Below are 21,133 nucleotides of genomic sequence, written 5' to 3'. Positions count from 1 at the left end.
CATACATTCATTTTTTCTGAGGTATGCCAAAAGGTCAGAAACCTTCAAAACGTCGAGAAATACTCGAATTTTCATTTTCGATTTTTGACCCATTACTATAACTACCCTACGGGAAGTTAATTATCAGATTTTGATTCATAATACAAAAATTACTGAATTAATGCACAAGCGCGGTAATAATATATCAAAATTTTGAAACTTTAAATGCACCAAATTCAATTTAAATAGAACCAGTTTCAGATTGGATTGGCTCTTGCAAAGACTATTAAGGGACATTTATATGTGGCGTGCTTTGCAGTAGGTAAACTATTCATATATTTTTGTTAGCTGCACTTTTAGCTTACGCATCATATTTGCAATCAGTTTATCATTTTCGTACTAAACATTTTATACTAGAAATATTTTTTATGGTGAAACAACGTTTGCCAGGTCAGCTAGTATATATATATATATATATATATATATATATAAATTATTTTTAATTTACATTTGCGTCCGTAATTTTCCCCCATTATAGATCCTAATAACGGATACATGGGTTGATAACTTGTTGAATAATTTCATTTGTCGCTTTTATTATATCACATTTTGCATAATCATTGAACTATCGCTATAATTATCTGTATATATATATATATATATATATATATATGTATGTGTATATCTATTTATTTTATATTTTGTATTTTCGCCATGGAGCGTGACCCATAAATTACATTTAAACAATGCCCATATGCCCTACAGAGTGACTATTGTACGGTTACGTTTAATGCCTCTAATGTCCAATCCATATGATTTTTATTATCTATGATTTCACAATCGCAATCATATAATAATGTAAAAAAGGTGCGTATATATATATACTAGATGACCCGACAGACGTTGTCCTGCACCCACGTCTACAATTCAAAAGTTCCAAATTTTTTAGTATCCTATCCTATACTTTTTTAATATCTAATATAAGGTTGTCAAATATCTCCCTTCCGCCTTTTTGTATTATAAACCAAGAGCAAAAAAGCGGAAGGGAGATATTTGACAATATAATGTCCTGATGTCTTTGTGATTCATTTATAATCTTGACATAAGCTGTATAAGAAATTCAGAAAAAAATAATATAGTATCTGCGCTAAAAGAACAATATCACACTTGATTTTACCACACAACACAATTGCTTCAATAATTTAGTCTATAATTTTTATATTAGTTGCTTCTTGGCTTAATAATTTAAAAAACATTATAGTTTATGTTCAAATCTAAGTGAATTAATTTGTAAAATTTAGTTCATATGTGCACTATTCAATCTAAGATCAAATAACTAATTATTTCAAACAAATGAATTTTTGACACATAAAACAAAATTCTAAATCATTTTTTTCAATAAGTAGAAATTTTTTTTGTGTTGCTAAATAATTTAGTAAAGTAAACCAAAATGCGACATGCATAAGTTTAAAAAAATAATATATATGCAATTTTGGACTCGTTGCTTTATTTATTAAAGTGAATTACATAATGTCATCTGCCAAGCATATACTGTTGACTGTATCTTATATTATTTTAATTTCTGGCACATCTCAGATGTCTTCGGCAATAATATCGCCATATAACATTTTTCTCACTCATAATCATGATTATATTTTATTCTAATATTGTCTAGGTTCATAAGAGAATTGAAATTTTGACAGATGACAGTTCTCATTTGTCAAAATATTTTCAATGTCAAACAATGACATGTCGTTTTTTTTGCAATTTTTTCTACAATCTAACTATATTTCTATAAATCAAAAAATTCTAAAATAATCCCTTAACAAACTTCAGAAAGATTTATCAAAATCCGAATAATCGTTTAGGAAGAGTATTCTTACATACATCGAGTACACAAATCCAGTTTTTGATAGAACGGAGCATCCGATTTGAATTATCTAAAAAACATTCAATTTGTAATGATTGGGAAAAGAAATGATTAGTTTTTGGCAAAGACAGGTCCAGCCGTTACGGAGATACGAGGCTAAATGTGCAAAAAATGGCAGTTTTTGAGAGAACTAAGCGTCCGATTTGAATGATCTAAAAAACTTTGTGCTTGTATTGACAATAAACAATTGCTTTTGAGGATAAAAAATTCTAAATCTTTTTTTATTTTCCATAAAATATTTTTGTAATTTTTGATTAAGAATTCAAAAAATGACCCAGACTAAGCACAGCCTAAGCGCCACTCTGGTACAAATGTTTACCCAAGTGCGTTCAGACTGTTTACGTACAGGAGAACTTTTCCAATTTTGTGAAAACTATTGAAAAATGTGAAAATGCCGCCAGGCTAAGCACAGTATAAGTGAAAATGTCGCACAGAATTATTTGCAAGTGCGTTTAGACTGTGACTATACGGGAGCACTTTTTCAATTTTGTGTAAATTAGGCAACTATTTTTTTTTTTTGAAATTGAATTCGAAATGAAATGACGATTGTTGATGTAATAATTGATTTATGATTTACATTTGATTTGCTCAAGATATAACAACAAGATAGCAAAAATAATGAAAGTTACAGTATTTGTGATAATATATTTGAAAACGTTTAAAATTTCTCGAATATTTCATTAAGGTACGGGAAGTTCGAGCAATTTGCCTTATGGCACGGTGCCATACATCACTAGTTAAAGTTATTATCATGCTGTTTTAAAATCTTGATGAAACTTTGTACCTTTTCGCCAATATAAATAGAGTCACAATTACTACATTTAATAAGATTTTTTTTTAATGAGTCAGAGAAGAACTGTAAATAATTTTGGGAGAATTAGGAGACAATTTTCTGGTAAAATATGAGAAAAATGTTATGGCAACGCTATGTAAATTTTTTAATTGTATTAAATAGCATAGAGTGTTGTCTCTTCCTGTATTGCGTAATGCTCGTTGCAACAAGGTGAAATACCACCTCTCAAACGATCAACCTTGGAATAATATTGCATATATAACTAAACATATAAATATACACATATATACATATATGTATATATATATATATATATATATGTATATATATATATATATATATATATATATATATATATATAAATTCTAAAATACATTTGTAAACAAATGTTTCAGTATTCATTGTGTTATCTAACGCTATTTGTCGTTTTCATTTCTCAAAATAGGTTAGAGACACCCACACGCCAATGTAAAGTATTAGATAAACACACAAAAACGTTCTATTTATTCATTTTTTTAAGATTTGCATCAACGGTATGATAAATTTTACAAAAAACTAAATACTAATTTACAGAAAACTTTCATTTTGCTCGACGAAATAAAATTACTTAAAATTGTAACTCGCGTTTTTAATAACTTCCCGAAGGAGAAGTTTATGTTTTCATCAAAAAATCCGATTCGCTAATTTTATGTTTTCTCGACGTTTCAAGCCATTCTGAATCTAATAAAAAGTGTGTGCGTAAACAGATTTTTTTTACTGTAAATCGACGTTTTCTCAAAAACGTCTGGACCGATTTCAAAAACTTAAAATCCATTCGATGTATCTCAATGAGGACTATCGTTCCTAAGTTTCGTGCGGCGATCTACCAAGCCGTTTCTTTGTAATTTTAAATCAAAAACTGTTCGAAAGATATTAGTTGGGAATGATACTGATTAGTTTTAGGTGGAGATCAACCGAGCCGTTTTCTTGTAATTAACTGTTGAAAAAAAATTAAGACGATTTTTTATGGAACTTTTTTGGTGATATATATCATGGTCTTGTAGAACCTACTAAAATATTACGGCCTTTCGACAAGTAGTTTAATTTTAAAAATTCATCAGACTACTTACTTCAAAAAAGACTACTGACAATCGAATCAAATTTGAGCACCATACTAAAGAAATGTTAAAAAAAAATTGGGACAAAAAGGGACTCTACTGACGAGCAAATTAAATTTATGAAAATCGTTTAAAAAATCAAGAAGGTAAAAAGGGACTCTACTGACAAGCAAATTAGAATAGAACTTGAGAAGAAATTAAGAAAGTTAGAAAGTTACAAATATTTAAAAAAAGAACTCTACTGGCAAACAAATTGAACATGACAAAACTAAAAATGAGACAATGCGGGAAAAAGGACTCTACTGACGAGCAAATTAAAATATTAAGGAAAGAGACTTTACTGAAAAGCAAGTTAAATTTAAGAAATTTATTTAAAAAAAAATGCTGAGGCAAAAAGGGATTCTACTGACAAGCAAATTAGACTCGAATCAAAATTGTGCTAAACATTACAGAGAAATGTTTAAACAAAAAAATATTAAAGAATAGAGGGACTCTACCGACGAGCAAATCAAAATAAAGTTTGTTAAAAATATGACTAACTTTCGATAAATTTCAGAAACATTTCAGATTTTTTTTTTTTTTTTGTTACAATTTATTTTTGATTTCAGAAAATGAGTAGTTTTTTTGACGTTTGTTAAAATTAAAATTAGACGATTTACTTGGTATAACGATAAAGTCCTTGGTCTTGATGAACATACTAAACTATTAAAGTCCTACGAAAACTGGTTCAAATATAAAAATTGTTGATTTTTGAAAATTTGCTTTTAGAAAATACTCCGAGTTAACGTGTTTGTTCGTTTTCTATTGTGTGTAATAAATCCACTCATAAATTAATTAATTTTTTATTGATTAAGTCGATTATTTACACATATCGGGAAGTTCATGTAACTTGCCTCAAGGCAAAATACCAATACCAACTAGTTTTATAAATTATTCCAGAATTAATCCTAATAATTTGATTTTTCCAGTCAATAGTGAATTTTATTTTGCTTCAAACTCTACAGCAATTATTTATGTATATAAAATTGAGTCTTATGAGTTTTTTATTATTTTTTCCTCGAACTAAGTATATAAATTATAAATATAAAATAAACGAGTTCGTCTCGCCTTTCGTATTATGTAACACGATATGGCATCGTTTAATAATAATCATAATAATAATAATGATAAGCCTACGCTACTAAAGTTACATATATAAGAGTTGAGTGTTTTATTACATTTGTATATTGATTTATATTTAAAATACAGGCTTTGTCAACATATTAAAAAAAATATTTATATATGAAGAAACATTACATACTTGAATTTTTTATTCTGTACGTTTCGACACTCTGTGTGTGTCATCATTCAGGCAAGTTCTAAAAAAATTGTATGCAATTTAGTAATTTTACATAAAAATATCAATCAATGTCTAAATTGAACCATAATTAGTCTACAAAAAATAAGGAAAAATTTTCGATACATTTATCCTGTACGTTTCGACACTTCATGTGTGTCATCATTTATGCAAGTTCTGAAAAAAAAATGTGTGCATTTCAATAATTTTACAAAAAAATATCAATCCATGTCTAGAAAGAACCATAATTAGTCAACATAAAATAATGATAAATTCTTGATATATTTATTATGTACGTTTCGACACTCTATGTGTGCCATCATTCATGCAAGTTCTAACAAAATTATGTACAATTTAATAATTTCACAAAAAAATTAAACAGTTTCTAGAAAGAATCATAATTAGTCTATATAAAATAATGATAAGCTCTTGATATATTTATTCTGTACGTTTTGACATTTCATGTGTGTCATCATTTAGGCAAGTTCTAAAAAAATTGTATGTACAATTTAAATATTCTCCAAACAAAATTTGCAAATAATTTGCAAATTATTATCAATACTCATTATCAAAAGATTCAGGATTAGTTTTTGTGAAAGGCAGGTCCAGACGTTTTGGAGATACATATATATTTTATACTCTAATCTGATATTTTGTTCTCGTTTGTAGAGTCCTTTTGTTATATTCTAAATTAGTGTTATTGAAATTTTTTCTATATTAATTTTTTTCTGCTTTTCAAGTTGATTTTCATTTTGCTCGTCAGTAGAGTCCTTTCATTTTCTTGTAATTTTTCTTAAGTTTTTTCTTCAGTAGAGTTTTTTCAGGTTTTTGTTTTTAATTTGCTTGTCAGTGCAGTTCTTTTATTGTTTGATTTAATTTCTTACAATGTCGGTTTTTAGTTTGCTCGTCAGTAGAGTCCTTACAATATTTTATAATTTAATTTGCTCGTCAGTAGAGTCCTTTCATTATCTCATAATTTAATTTATTCGACAGTATGAGTTTTTTTAATTTTTTGTATTTCAGTTTGCTTGTCAGTAGAGTCGTTTTTCTATTTTATGTCTTGTATTTTAGTTTGCTCGTCCGTAGAGTCCTTTTCAAATTTTGTTTTTCAGTTTGCTCGTCAGTAGAGTCCTTTTACAGGTTTTGTTTTTCAGTTTGCTCGTCAGTAGAGTCCTTTCTTAAATTTTATATCTTGTATTACAATCAGTAGAGTCCTTTTCTAATTTTATGTCTTGCATTTCAGTTTGCTCGTCAGTAGAGTCCTTTTTGCTACTTTACATCTTAAATTTTAGTTTGCTCGTCAGTAGAGTCCTTTTCAGGTTTTGTTATTCAGTTTGCTCGTCAGTAGAGTCCATTTTGCTACTTTACATTATAATTTTAGTTTGTTCGTCAGTAGAGTCCTTTTCAGGTCATTTTTTTTTTTAGTTTGCTCGTCGGTAGAGTCCTTTTCAGTTTGCTTGTCAGTAGAGTTTTATGTTTTGCAGTTAAAATTCATCAAAATTGTCAATGTAAAAAAATGACAAATATTTGTTCTATTTATTTTGTACGTTTTGATATTATATGTGTGTCACCGTGTCAAAAATTTAAAAAAATATAAATTTATATATATATATATTATTATTATTATTATTATTATTATTATTATTATTATTATTAAAAATAAACATTGTTACAATAAAAATAAAGCCCAAAATTTTGAAAAAAAAATTAAAATATAAACCTAAAAATAAAATTATGTAATTTGTCACATCATTTATTTCTTCTCAAATAAATATAGACAAAAGCAGTCAACTGCAAGTCAAATCATATGTGACAAAAAAGGGGTTCACAAAACGTAACGCAGGAGTGAAAGGGTTCACAAGAGTGTACACAGAGATAAACAATGATAAAATTTGATAGACAGACATAAATCTACAAAATAGGTATTATATATATATCTATATATATATATATATATATATATATATATATATATATATATATATATATATATATATATATATATATATATATACAATTTTTACTATTTCCACTATCTTACGTAACCTTGTTCGTTACTAAAAAAAACTGCAAAGAATTTTGCCTTGGGTGTGACGGTGCATATAAAAAATAGTTGTGACCCTCAAAAATGCATTAGAAATGCAAAACTGAACGATTTTATTGTTTTGATCAGATTCGTTATGGAATTGCACAGTCGAATTAATATGTTGTCGACGTCTGTTTGAATTCGAGGAGCGTTTGATGGTTAAATTCCTTTGACTGTGACTGAGAGTTATGAAACAGCTGTTGGCCTTGTGAGATCTGACATCACACTACTGTATTTTGTACGGAATTAGATGCACATGGTAATATGGACACAAACACACAAACATACTCAAAAACATACATACACACATGTATGAAGAACTCTATTTTCCTTGAAAATTTTTTTTATAAATCAGGACACTGGCTAGTAAACATTTTCAGTACAACTAATACTGTTTTAACAAAACTCCGTTTAACTTGGAACATCCTTAGAAATCCTTTAATATTTCATATATCATCACAATTACTGAATGTCTTCCTTTTTGTAAAGACAGATTGTAATTCAATAGAGAGAATAAAAAATATCCTTAGAAATCTGCTTTGGTAAAATTAATTGTATAGACTGCGACTTAATTTATATTGGCGAAACTGAACTTAATTTATTAAAATGACTTATTATTGAAACGATATAAAAACAAAAATTTCTAATAATTTAAAACTTTGCTCACATAATATCTTAGTACACTAAAACTTAATATAGACTTTTTACTACATTAAGAAAAAAAAGAGTGCGCGTAAGGTTCACACGCGATTGAAGTAAAACTTATTTGCAATTATATTGTAGCAAATTTATGTTGAGTAAAAATAAATACATCATATAAAAATTTTGAATAATGTTTATTAGTAATATGGTAACACTCGTGATGCACACATTTATTGGTGTCGTGTCAATCATTATACACATTTATATAATGATAAATTATAAATTATATATTTGGAATAGCATTAAAAATATTTATAATATTTGAAAACAATAATGTCATTAAAGCTATACTTCAAATACGACCTGATCGGTTTGTCATTGTAATTAGCATTTAGGACTCGAACCTTCATTAGAGAAATGAAGTAATTGCTGATTAATAAATTCTATAATATTAGTTCACACAGTGATGGTTTATGTTAAACAACGCCTAAAGAATAATTGTTTTCATAATTTCACTCATCATGTAATAATTGTATTTGAAGAACTTCATGTAATTAAAATTAACATACATTCATTTACTAATGTTTTTTTTACTTTTTTTCTGGCGATATAATCTCATTCTTTGAAGTTTTACTTCAAAATTCAAAATCGATTTAGCGAAGGATCATTCATCTCCATCTCGTTTCGAATTTCAGTTTGCTTGTCAGTAGAGTCCTTTTCTATTTTTTTTTTGGTCACTCATTAGTAGAGTCCTGTTTTGCTTTTTTGTTGAATATTAGTTTGCTCGTCAGTAGAGTCCTTTTTTATTTATCTAACCTGCTTGTTTCTCGAATGTTCGAACTTTTTAACATCTAATGTCAAAACACAATTTGCTTGTCAGTACAGTCCTTTTTCCAATTTTTATTTCTGCTACTTATCAGTGAAGTCCTTATTTTGTTTACTGATTAAATTGGTTTGAAGAGTTGTCTGTATTTTATTTAGGTGAATTGTTTCGATCTTTTATGTAGATTTTAGGTTTGCCAGTAGAGTCCCTTTTTACTTTTTTAACTTCCCATAGTAATGGGCAGAAAATCGAAATAAAAATTTTTGCATTTCTCGACGTTTTGAAGGTTTCTGAACATTTTACTGGCATACCTCAGAAACTAAATGGATATTTGTGTGTGTGTGTGTGTTTGTGTGTGTGTGTGTGTTTTGTAAGTCCGCATTTTTTCGTCCACGTTTTCGGGCGCATGGATCAACCGATTTGAATGGTTTAAAAAACATTCGGTTCCTATTGATAGGAAGATGTCCCGATTAGTTTTTGGCAAAGGCAGGTCTAGCCGTTACGGAGATATGGAGCAAAGAGTGCAGAAAGTAGAAATCGAGTTTTTGAGAGAACGGATCATCCGATTTGTATGATCCAAAAAGCATTCAGTTCGTAATGACCGGGAAAATTGGTTACTGGTTTTCTGCAAAGGTAGGCCTTGCGGTTTTGGAGATACATGGCTAAATGTTAAAAAAAATGGCAGTTTTTGTGAGAACTAAGCGTCCGATTTAAATGATTCAGAAAACATTCTGAAATTTCTCAACAAAATAATTGCTTTTGGAAAAAAAAAGTTTCTAATTTTTTTTTAAAAAATATTTTTATAATTTTGGATTAAAAATTCAAAAAATTACCCAGGCTAAGCACAGTCTAAGCGATACTCTGGTACAAATGTTCACCCAAGTGCGTTTAGACTGTTTGTATACTGGCGCATTTTTCCAATTTTGTGTAAACGAAAACTATTGAAAAATGTGAAAATGCCGCCTAACTAAGCACAATATGAGTGAAAATATCGCACAAAATTATTTGCAAATGCGTTTAGACTGTGACTATACGGGAGCCCTTTTTCAATTTTGTGTAAATTAGGCAACTATTTTTATTTTGAAATTGAATTCGAAATGAAATGAAGATTGTTAATATTGAGGAGATGCTATAAACAACTAATTTTTGTTATTAGTTGGACAGCAATCACATTTATTATCGCAAGTGTTTTATGAGCAACTAATTAGTTGTACTTCTATTTGTGATAACATAACATAATTTTATTGTTTTTGTAAATTACAATCTGCCTATTATGAATACATTAAGTAATTGTATTAACAGGCTATTTAAATTTTTAACATAGCTGTTTAAAGGCAACCCAGCATTTGTCCTTTTTAGTTGTGACATATTTTTGCCACACTAGATTTTTTAACTTTTTTATTTAGAAACAATACACCTGAAAAGCTATTTACACTTGGAACTTACCTGGATCAAAGTTTTCAAGCGAAAACAGATATCACTATTTCTTGATAACAGGTTGTAGAAAGCGCGGAATTTGAACTCTTAGCCTTGTGATTGCAAAACAGAGATTTTGCTATTGCAATACAAACTTCCTACAAATCACCTTATTTACGCCCATATACATATTAAATAATTAGTAATTATATGCTATAAGATAATGACCTATAAAATAGCAATGTTTCAGTAGATTCTACATCATATGAGAATGACTTACACATAATGAGTGTAATATATTACTTAGTAATTATAAAACCAATTACTTATACACATACTTAAAAGATTCTAATTTAACTTTTTTTCTTTTTTTTCAGCCTCTGGAGACCGTGAAGCGTCTCGAGGAGCTCCGTCTTTTGGAGTCTAGAAAATCGGCTCGTCTGGCGGACACTGACACCGATTTCGCCAGATTGGCCGATATGGCGACAGAAAGATCTAAAAGGCAACAATATCCCAACCAGCTGCACACTCAGAGCATGGACATATCTGCTAGCCAAATTCACGGGTAATTAGAAAAAAAAATTATAAACTAGTGGTGTATGGCATCGTGCTTTAAGGCAAATTGCTTGAACTTTCCGTACCGCAATGAAATATTCGAGAAATTTTAAACGTTTTCAAATGTATTATTACACAAATTCTATAACTTTCATTATTTTTGCTATCCTGTTATATCTGAGCAAATCAAATGTAAATCATAAATCAATTATTACATTAACAATCGTCATTTCATTTCGAATTCAATTACAAAAAAATAGTTTAGTTGCCTAATTTACGCAAAATTGAAAAAGTGCGCTATAGTCACAGTCTAAACGCATTTGCAAATAATTCTGTGCGACATTTTCACTTATACTGTGCTCAGTTTGGCGGCATTTTCACATTTTTTAATAGTTTTCACATAAAATTGGAAAAGTCCTCCTTTACATAAACAATCTTAACGCACCTCAAAACGCATTTGTACCAAAGTGGCGCTTAGACTGTGCTTAGCCTGGGTATTTTTTTCAATTTTTAATCAATTTAAATATATATGTCCGCATTTTTTCGTCCACGTTTTCGGGCACACGGATCAACCGATTTGAATGGTTCAAAAAACATTCTATTTCTATTGATAGGGAAAAAAATTGATTAGTTTTTGGCAAAGGCAGGTCCAGCCGTTACGGAGATATGGAGTAAAGAGTGCAGAAAATAGATATCGAGTTTTTGAGAGATCATCCGATTTGTATGATCCAAAAACCATTCAGTTCGTAATGACGGGCTATTAGTTTTTGGCAAAGGTAGGGCCAGCGGTTTCGGAGATACAGAGCTAAATGTTAAAAAAATTGCAGTTTTTGAGAGAACTAAGCGTCCGATTTGAATTATTAAAAGAACTTTCTGCTTGTTTTAACAAAATAATTGATTTCTTTTTCAATTTTTTTTTTGTGTATCGCAAATAATTCAGATTTTAATCGTAATTTTGTTTAAAGTTCTAATGTACTTTAAACAAATATGTTTAACTTTGCTATTCAGTTTATATAATTCTTATAAATATTAGACAATGTTACAATATTTATAATAATATATTTGAAAACATTTAATATTCCTCGATCATCTCGTTACGGTACGGGAAGTTCCAGCAATTTGCCTTAAGGCACGATGCCAAACACCCCACTAGTTTGAATTTTTAATCCAAAATTACAAAAAACTTTTTTGAAAAATAAAAAAAAAGTAATATTTTTTTATCCTGAAAAGCAATTGTTTTGTCAATACGACCAGAAAGTTTTATAGATCATTCAAATCGAACGCTTAGTTCTCTCAAAAACTGCCATTTTTTGCTAATTTAGCTCTGTATCTTCGAAATGGCGAGACCTACCTTTGCCAAAATCTAATCAGCACATCTCCCTATTAATAGGGATCGAATGTTTTTTGAACCATTCAATCGGACGTACCAAACATACACACACACACACACACACATCCATTTTTTCTGAGGTATGCCAGTAAAATGTTCAGAAACCTTCAAAACGTCGAGATATGCAAAAATTTTCAATTTCGATTTTTGGACGATTACAATAACATACCCTACGGGAACTTAATAATTGTTATGCAGCATTTTATTATCTTCTTATTATCATAACTATATTTGATTTTTAGAAATATTAAATTAAATCATCTTATGAATTCATCCTAATCGGAAACGATACATATATATTTATTGTTTACCTTTCATACAATGCTCTGTTTGTACACTTACAAGCATTAGTGCATTTTAGGCATATAAAAAATGAATAGTGAAATTCACAGTATATATTTATAACAATCAATTTGAAAATGCACAAAATTACTATTAATCATAAAATAAGTGAAAATCTGGCGCAAAATTCTTGCTCACCTTACCAGAAAACTTGACAGAAATCCTGTTACAAGAAATACTGGCGTCGTGTGCACCGGCCTTAAATAAGTGAAAATCTGGCGCAAAATTCTTGCTCACCTCACCAGAAATCTTGACAGAAATCCTGTTACAAGAAATACTGGCGTCGTGTGCACCGGCCTTAAATAAGTGAAAATCTGGCGCAAAATTCTTGCTCACCTTACCAGAAAACTTGACAGAAATCCTGTTACAAGAAATACTGGCGTCGTGTGCACCGGCCTTAAATAAGTGAAAATCTGGCGCAAAATTCTTGCTCACCTCACCAGAAATCTTGACAGAAATCCTGTTACAAGAAATACTGGCGTCGTGTGCACCGGCCTTAAATAAGTGAAAATCTGGCGCAAAATTCTTGCTCACCTTACCAGAAAACTTGACAGAAATCCTGTTACAAGAAATACTGGCGTCGTGTGCACCGGCCTTAAATAAGTGAAAATCTGGCGCAAAATTCTTGCTCACCTCACCAGAAATCTTGACAGAAATCCTGTTACAAGAAATACTGGCGTCGTGTGCACCGGCCTTAAATAAGTGAAAATCTGGCGCAAAATTCTTGCTCACCTTACCAGAAAACTTGACAGAAATCCTGTTACAAGAAATACTGGCGTCGTGTGCACCGGGCTTTATATGTGAAATAATTGATCAAACTTTTGCATTATCAGAGAAGTTATCTATTAAAATTCGCCGATATGAACGCAGCTTAAAACATTAACTCGCGTATGTAATGTGTTATTATTAACGGTTCGCGAATTCGATTCGACATTGAGAAGCCGAAAATGACGGACGATGCCGTAACAGAAATTTTGTTGAGGCCGCCGCTCGGCAACAACGAAACAGGAAGCGGTAATGGTAAAAATAACACACGCGAATTTGTTCTAAATTATACTATTTCAAGAATAAATAGAAAAAATAGAAAAAACCAACAGTTTCCTGACTGTTGCATTTATATTATTCTGGAGGCCGTCTGCGGAATTTAATTATTGTAAAACAAATATAAGTACAATCTCCAGAAATAATTATGCACATGGTACTCTTTTATTAACATATTTATGATATCACGATTACTTGATATCATGTTGTCCATAATGCGAATAAAAATTTAGTATAAGGTCCAGAAATGATTATGCACTTGGTACTCTTTTATTAACATATTTACGATATCACGATCACTTGATATCATGTTGTCCGTAATGCGAATTATTGTAATGCGAATAAAAATTGAGGACAAGATACAGAAATAATTATGCACTTGGTACTCTTTTATTAACATATTTACAAAATCACGATCACTTGACATCAGGTTGTCCGTAATGCGGGATTAACCAAAAAAAGAGTGCGCGTAAGGATCACACGCGATTCGAGTAAAACTTATTTGCTACTGTACAAGATGACATTTAGATAAAAATAAATACATCATATAACAATTTCGAATAATGTTTATTAGTGATATGGTAACACTCGTGATGCACACATTTATTAGTGTCGTCAATCATTATACACATTTATATAATGATAAATTATAAATTATATATTTGTAATAGCATTAAAAATATGTATATTATTTAAAAACAATAATGTAATTAAAGTCATACTTCAAATACGACATGATCGGTTTGTCATTGTAATTAGCATTTAGGACTCGAACCTCTATTAGAGAAATGAAGTCATAGCTGATTAATAAATTCTATAATATTCGTTTACAAAGTAGATTATGTTAAACAACGCCTAAACAAATATTATTTTCGCAACTTCACTCATCATGTAATTGTGTTTGAAAAGCTTCATGTAATTAAAATTAACATACATTCATTGACTGCTTGTATTTTTTTTACTTTTTCGCTGGTGATATAATCTCATTCTTTGAACAGCTGTAATATCTGTCTTATCTAAAAATTATTTTCAATTTCAATAATTGATTTTGAAGGAGTTTGTTTTATCGAAATAAATAATTTAATACATTTAACTATTTGTTAAATACAACTAGTAAGTTTGACAAATTGAAAAAAAATCAAAAGTTTGTGACATTATGACTACCTACAGCCACCCGGTATATTTTTAAATCGCTTAAATTATTCATTATTTTTAATTATTAAATTATGTTGTTTTTTTTTTGACTAAGTCGATTATTTTCTTTTGGAAACTTATTTCCATCTATATCAACACCTAAAGATGATTTTCACTGCTGCTTGATATCACGTTGTCCGCGATGCGTGATTAAACCAAAAAATTAAGATCAATAAATGTGATAGAAAATTTAAAATAACTGAAGTTAATGAAAATTATTATCACTACTGCTCGATATCAAGTTGTCCGTAACGCGTGATTAAACAAAAAAATTAAGACTAATCAAAGTGATAATATTTAGATAATTTACAAAAATCTTATTTTGATATTATTTATTTTTGCTTGAAAACAGATTACCATCGTAATTGAAAATTGTTTTTACTACTACTTGATATCAAGTTGTCCGTAACGCGAAATTGAGCAAAAAAATTAAGATTGATTATTGTTGCAGATAATTTAAAATAATGTAAATTAATATATTGATTTCTATTTGATTACGTCGATTATTTTCAAAATGCACATAATTACTACTTGATATCAGGTTGTCCGTTACGCGGGATTGAACCGGAAAATTAAGATTGATCAATGTGATGGATAATTTTAAAACAACTTATTTTAATATTATTGTAGACAAATATTCTATTTCAATTGAAAATTATTATTACTACTACTTGATATCAAGTTGTCCGTAACGCTAGATTGATTTAAAAAAATACGTTTTATTAATGCGATAGATGATTTTTTGAGTTGCGTTCATATTCAAGAATTTTAACGACGTTTTGAGTAAGGCTAACTTCACAACTAACTGAAAGATGTGTGAAGTTAGCAATTGGTTATTTATCAAAGAACCCCACATCGGACTGAATGTTGTATGAAATTAGCAATTGATCGTTTAGGAATTTGTCAGAGAGTTGTAAATATATTGAAATATGATGCAAATTAAGATTTTGGAGGTATGTGTATACATGTAATTGTTTATATATGGGTATATAAGTCAGTATGTCAAGATTCGGTGTGAAAAAATACCAAGGACAAAATAGAGAGGTCGTTTTTATGCACTAAACATTTATAAATACATTCTTAATTTATATATATATATATATATATATATATATATGTATATATATAATATAATATTGATTTACTACTTTTCTGCTTCTTTGTGTAAACACATTGAAGTTTTTTTTCTTGTATCAATCCGTAAAATTAAATTTTTCTCTAACCCTTAAGATAGTAAGGTTCTTTTATTCTTTTTTTATTTACATTATTTTTGCATTTATTTTATCTTGGCGAGATTATTACTACTTTTCTGCTTCTATGTGTAAACACAATGAAATTTTTTTTCTCGTATCAATCCATAAAATTAAATTTTTCTCTAATCCCTGAAGATAGTAGAGTTCTTTGCTTCTTCTTCTATTTACATTATTTTTGCATTTATTTTTTCTTGGTAAGAAAGCTTCTGTCGACTTTCTTTAGAGTCCATGTCTCTGATTCCTAAAGAGATCATGCTCAAAATGTAGTATTTTATTCCAAATAAATTTTGCTGGTTAGTAGTGTCCTCGTTTCTCTTCCATACTTGTAGCTATTAACTTTGATTGATAATTAATTTCATACACTGATGATGGCATAAATCACGTTTTCGAAAAGTCTTTAACTTATGTAATAAAGTAATGTAATAATTTATGAATAAAAAGTGAACTGCGTTCTTATATAAAACGTGTGAAGATAGTTACATATGTAACTATATTCACACATATAAATACGTGTGAAGATAGTTACATATGTAACTATGTTCACACACATACATATATGTGAATATAGTTATATATATATATATATATATATATATATATATATATATAAAGCGAGAGGTTTTTCTTAACTCTGTCGTACGACGTAACGTAACTCTGTCTCCAAACTATTAAGATGTGTTTTTGGAAAAAGCTTTTTACAATAAAACATATTATTTATTTTATATTTACAATTTTCAAAATTTTCATAACTTGATGTTTTTTCATTTTTTTATTTCATACTTATTTTTTTCGTTGCAATTTTGTGTTGTTCTTTGTGTTATTTTTTTAAAATTTATTTGTATGCACTGAAGATGGGTCAAATCTGGACCCGAAACGTATGTTCTCTTAATTAAAACATTTTGCATTAAAACTGTTTTTTTAATTATTGGATGGATGCCCAAGAAACAATTTTTATCATATATATATATATATATATATATATATATATATAATAACTATATTCTCACACACATATGTCAATAATTGCCAATGTAACGACTACTTAAATTGACGCACGTGTTGGCGACACGTCAAGGTGATGCTGCGTCACATCACTGTTATGTCATCACCAACTTAACAACAACAAATAACACTAAAGACGTACGTTTCTGCGAACTACGAACTGATCAATGAAAAATAATTTGGTAGTAAACAAAATAAAGGTGAATTATTATAAATAATATACGTATATATATATATATATATATAAATTAATTTATAAATATTAGACTAGATATTTTTATTTTTCATACTTTTACTAATTCCACATTTTATGTCTGTAGTATTCTAACTATCAAAAATTTAATTACGAAACCCAATTTTTTTTCCCAATTTTCCCAATTTTTAAAGTTAAACGTTCAATTTATGTTAACTACATATTTCATTGATTTTTCTTCTTAGTGTTATATTTATCTAATTAAAGTTTATTCTTTACATAATTATTTCAATATATTTACAACTTTCTGACAAATTCCTAAACAATAATTGCTAACTTCACACAGCATTCAGTCCGTTGTGAAGTTATCTACGATAAATTCCTAAATAACTAATTGCTAACTTCACACGTCATTCAGTCCGCAGTGAAGTTATCCTTATTCAAAGCATCGTTAAAATTCTAGAATATAAATGTATTTATAATTACATAATTTTATAATTTATGAAGTTACTCCTATATACGCATATTGCATCAATTTGCTTAAATTTTTAGCAGTTTTGAGGATACTCCTAGTTTCATTTAGAAATATTGAATTTTCCTACATTTGTTTCTCTAATGTTGTCTGTCTGGCTGTCTGTCATGAAGTATGATAATTTAAATACTAGAAAATTCTTTTATTCTTTTTATAAATTTCTTTATACAAACGATGCATAATTTCTAACATTTTTTACAAATTTTCAAATTTTCTGGATTTTAAATTCTATATCAGTTTTTTATATTTGTTTGCAAAATATACTTAATACACTTGTCTTTTTTATTATTTGACATATTATCTGTAAAATGTTTTATTATTTAGTGTTTACCGCATTGTTTAAATTCAAATCCAACAAACTCTATTCATTCGTTTAAAATCCATTGTAATAATCATTCCACGTGTTGCCTGATGTGTGTAGCACTTTTAATTAGCGTAGTGCACGCGCGGTACGAGTCGGCGCGTGGCAACACTTTGCCAAAAATCAAACATTAAATTTGCAAATTTCTAATTTCATTAAAAAATTAGAATGAATAGCTTCCTATTTATACTACTTCCTATTTATTGTTTACGAATTAAAGGGTTATTTATGAAATCTCTGATGAATTTAAGAGAAAAAAGGAAAGAATATTTTTTGAAGAATAGTTATATAAATCCACTTATGTATAAAATATTGTAAAATAGAATGTATATATTTATTTATGTAAAATAAAAAATAAAAAAAAATAAAAAAAATGAAGGGAAAAGTCGGAAAAAATTGAAATTTATATTAGTGTGAAGTTAGGTCTATATTGAACAGATAGATTTTATTCGGTTTTGGTGGTTTTAGTTTGATGGTACATTACTCAGTTTTAAAGAGAACGGAGCGTTCGATTTTAATAATTCAAAAAACATTTTACTTGTATTGACAACATGAAGAACTGATCAAATTTTTGAGAAGGCAGGTCCAGCGGTTATGGACTCTCTATAAAAAAAAAGTTAAAATAAATGTCATTTGACGGTCAAAAATGTTTATTGGGCATATGCACATCAAGTTACCAGATATTTTATAGAGATTTTAACAATAAGTACAAATTTTGTGTACATTTATATGGGTTTTTATCAATGTTTACACGTTAGACGGCTACGCGGCGCTTACGCGCTTAGATAATTCGACTTCAATGCAGCGCGATTGCTTAACAAAAATGTTCAAAATTTTCAAAAAATAGTGGGGCGCATGGCATCGCGCCTTAAGGCAAATTGCTGGAACTAAAAAAGATTAACATTTTTGAAAAAAATTTACTCTAAAAAAATTAGATTTTTGAGAAACTATAAATTTTTGACAAAAATTTACTTTTTTTTAGAAAAAAAAAAGAATTTTTGAAGAAAAATTTATTTTGAAATGTTTTGGAAAATCAGAACATTTTTTCAAAGCAATCGTACTGTTTTAACTGCATAGAGACGAAATGTCAAAGCGCGTAAGCGCCGCGTCGTCGTCTAACGGATAAACATTGGTGCGGAACCCATAGAAATGTAAACAAAATTTATACTTATTGCTAAAATTTCTATAAAATATTTGATAATTTGATGTGCGTATGTCTAATGATCATTTTTGAACGCCAGATGGCATTTTTTTTTTACTTTTTTTTTACTAGATCTCCGAAACCGCTAGACCTGCCTTCATGAATATTCTTCTGATCAATTCTTCATCTTGTCAATACAAGTAAAATGTTTTTTGAATTATTAAAATCGGACGCTTCGTTCTCTTAAAAACTGCGTTACCATTTTTGGCACTTTTTGCCCCGTATCTTCGGAACGGCTAGACCTGCCTTCGCCAAAAACTAATCAGCACGTCTCCTTATCAATACGAATCAAATGTTTTTTGAGTTATCCAAATCGGATGATCCGTGTTCCCGAAATCGTCGACGAAAATTGTATCCGATCACACACACACACGCACACACACACACATATATCCATTTTTTCTAAGATATGTTAAATTGTTCAGAAGATGAACAATTGAAACGTAAAGATATATAAAAATTGCCATTTTCGGTTCTTTGCGTTTACTATAACTTGCTCTACGGGAAGTTAAAAATCAAAATACAAAAAAGTCAATTTTTTTCAAAAATTTCAAAATTTCTCAAAAATCTAATTTTTTTAAAATTTTGCAAAGTGTTTTTTCTTTTAATTTAGTTTTTGGTACGGAAAGTCCCAGCAATTTGCCTTATGGCACGATGCCATACACCACTAGTTTATTTATAAATACAAAACAAAAAGCTTGATATCCAAGTTTAAACACAGCGAATAGTTCCACCAATGATCGCACAGTATTTAAGCTACATACCCGTACAATATATATATATATATATATATATATAATATGTATATATAATATATATATATATATATATAATGTATGTATGTACTTATCTATCGTTGTGTAGGTGCGCGTGGCGGGTGAATTGCGCAGTGTTGCCACGTGCTAGTATCGGGCGCGCGTGTTTCGCATTCCGCGTATAAGGAAATGCACTCCCGTTTTCCCCGGGACACAAAATTGCGCATCTGGCAACACCCGGCTGACCACACATTTGTTGAATGCTTGATTTGCAATTCGTTGCTTATCTTAGCTGATTATATGTTTTTAATCGAACGCTAATTTATTATTGTGCCGGGATAATAAATATTTATAATTGCATTAATAATGAACAAATAAATTTATATATGTGTGTGTATATATATATATGTATATATATATATATATATTAATTGTTTAATATGAACAAAACAGCACTCAGATTTGTTTAACACAACTTTATTTTATGATTACAGACGTTTCGAGACCATGGTGTGTCTCATCTTCAGTGTAATTTCAAAAACAGTTACTTATATACTACACATTCTTTACTAATTTATTTAAATTTCATTTAATTTTTGATATACAAAAAACACCAACTATTCCTTGCAATGCTTGACACAGTACTAACGAAACATATAACACTTACAGAAATATTCTAAACAAATTTGAAGTACTTATATAGATGGAGACAGAGAGGGTATCATTATAATGTAAACAAAAGGAGTGCTATCGCATACAAAATCGATAAAAATAAAAAAACAAATTAATTTATTGAAAAGAATGAGATAAATGAAAAAATTTATAAATTATTAATGATGTTTATATAAGTGTCATGTAAAATATTTGTGTCGGTTCTTAGATTTATGCTATTGTTAGTCCGAACTATTAACATTGATTCTGCCATGCTCCGTTTAAATAAGTCTTTCTCATGGAATAAAATTTGGGGATTGTCAAAATCAAACTTATGGTTGTTGATATTAGCATGATCCACAAGTGTACTTTTAAATTTTTTGTTATCTATTTTTTCACATTGTAATTCATGTTGCCTGAGTCGCTTTCTTTAAGAGCAATTACAATCCAAACAATTTACTTTATAAACTATATTTCTTTCTTTTTTGTTAATGGAGTTTCATCTTTAATTTTGGAATATAAAAATTTTAATTGTTTTAATGGAGAAAAAGTAATACGAAT

At 28.8% G+C, this 21,133-nt stretch overlaps 1 pseudogene; it reads left to right on the top strand.

Moving 5' to 3' along the window:
- Positions 1 to 21,133, top strand: part of LOC113388474 — a 146,210-nt pseudogene that overhangs the window by 51,384 nt on the left and 73,693 nt on the right.

This window comes from Ctenocephalides felis, unplaced genomic scaffold (assembly GCF_003426905.1).
Source record: "Ctenocephalides felis isolate EL2017-DRISC unplaced genomic scaffold, ASM342690v1 CF-g0.4_SCAFFOLD_03572, whole genome shotgun sequence".
NCBI lineage: Eukaryota > Metazoa > Arthropoda > Insecta > Siphonaptera > Pulicidae > Ctenocephalides > Ctenocephalides felis.
This window is presented reverse-complemented; position numbering and strand designations above follow the sequence as displayed.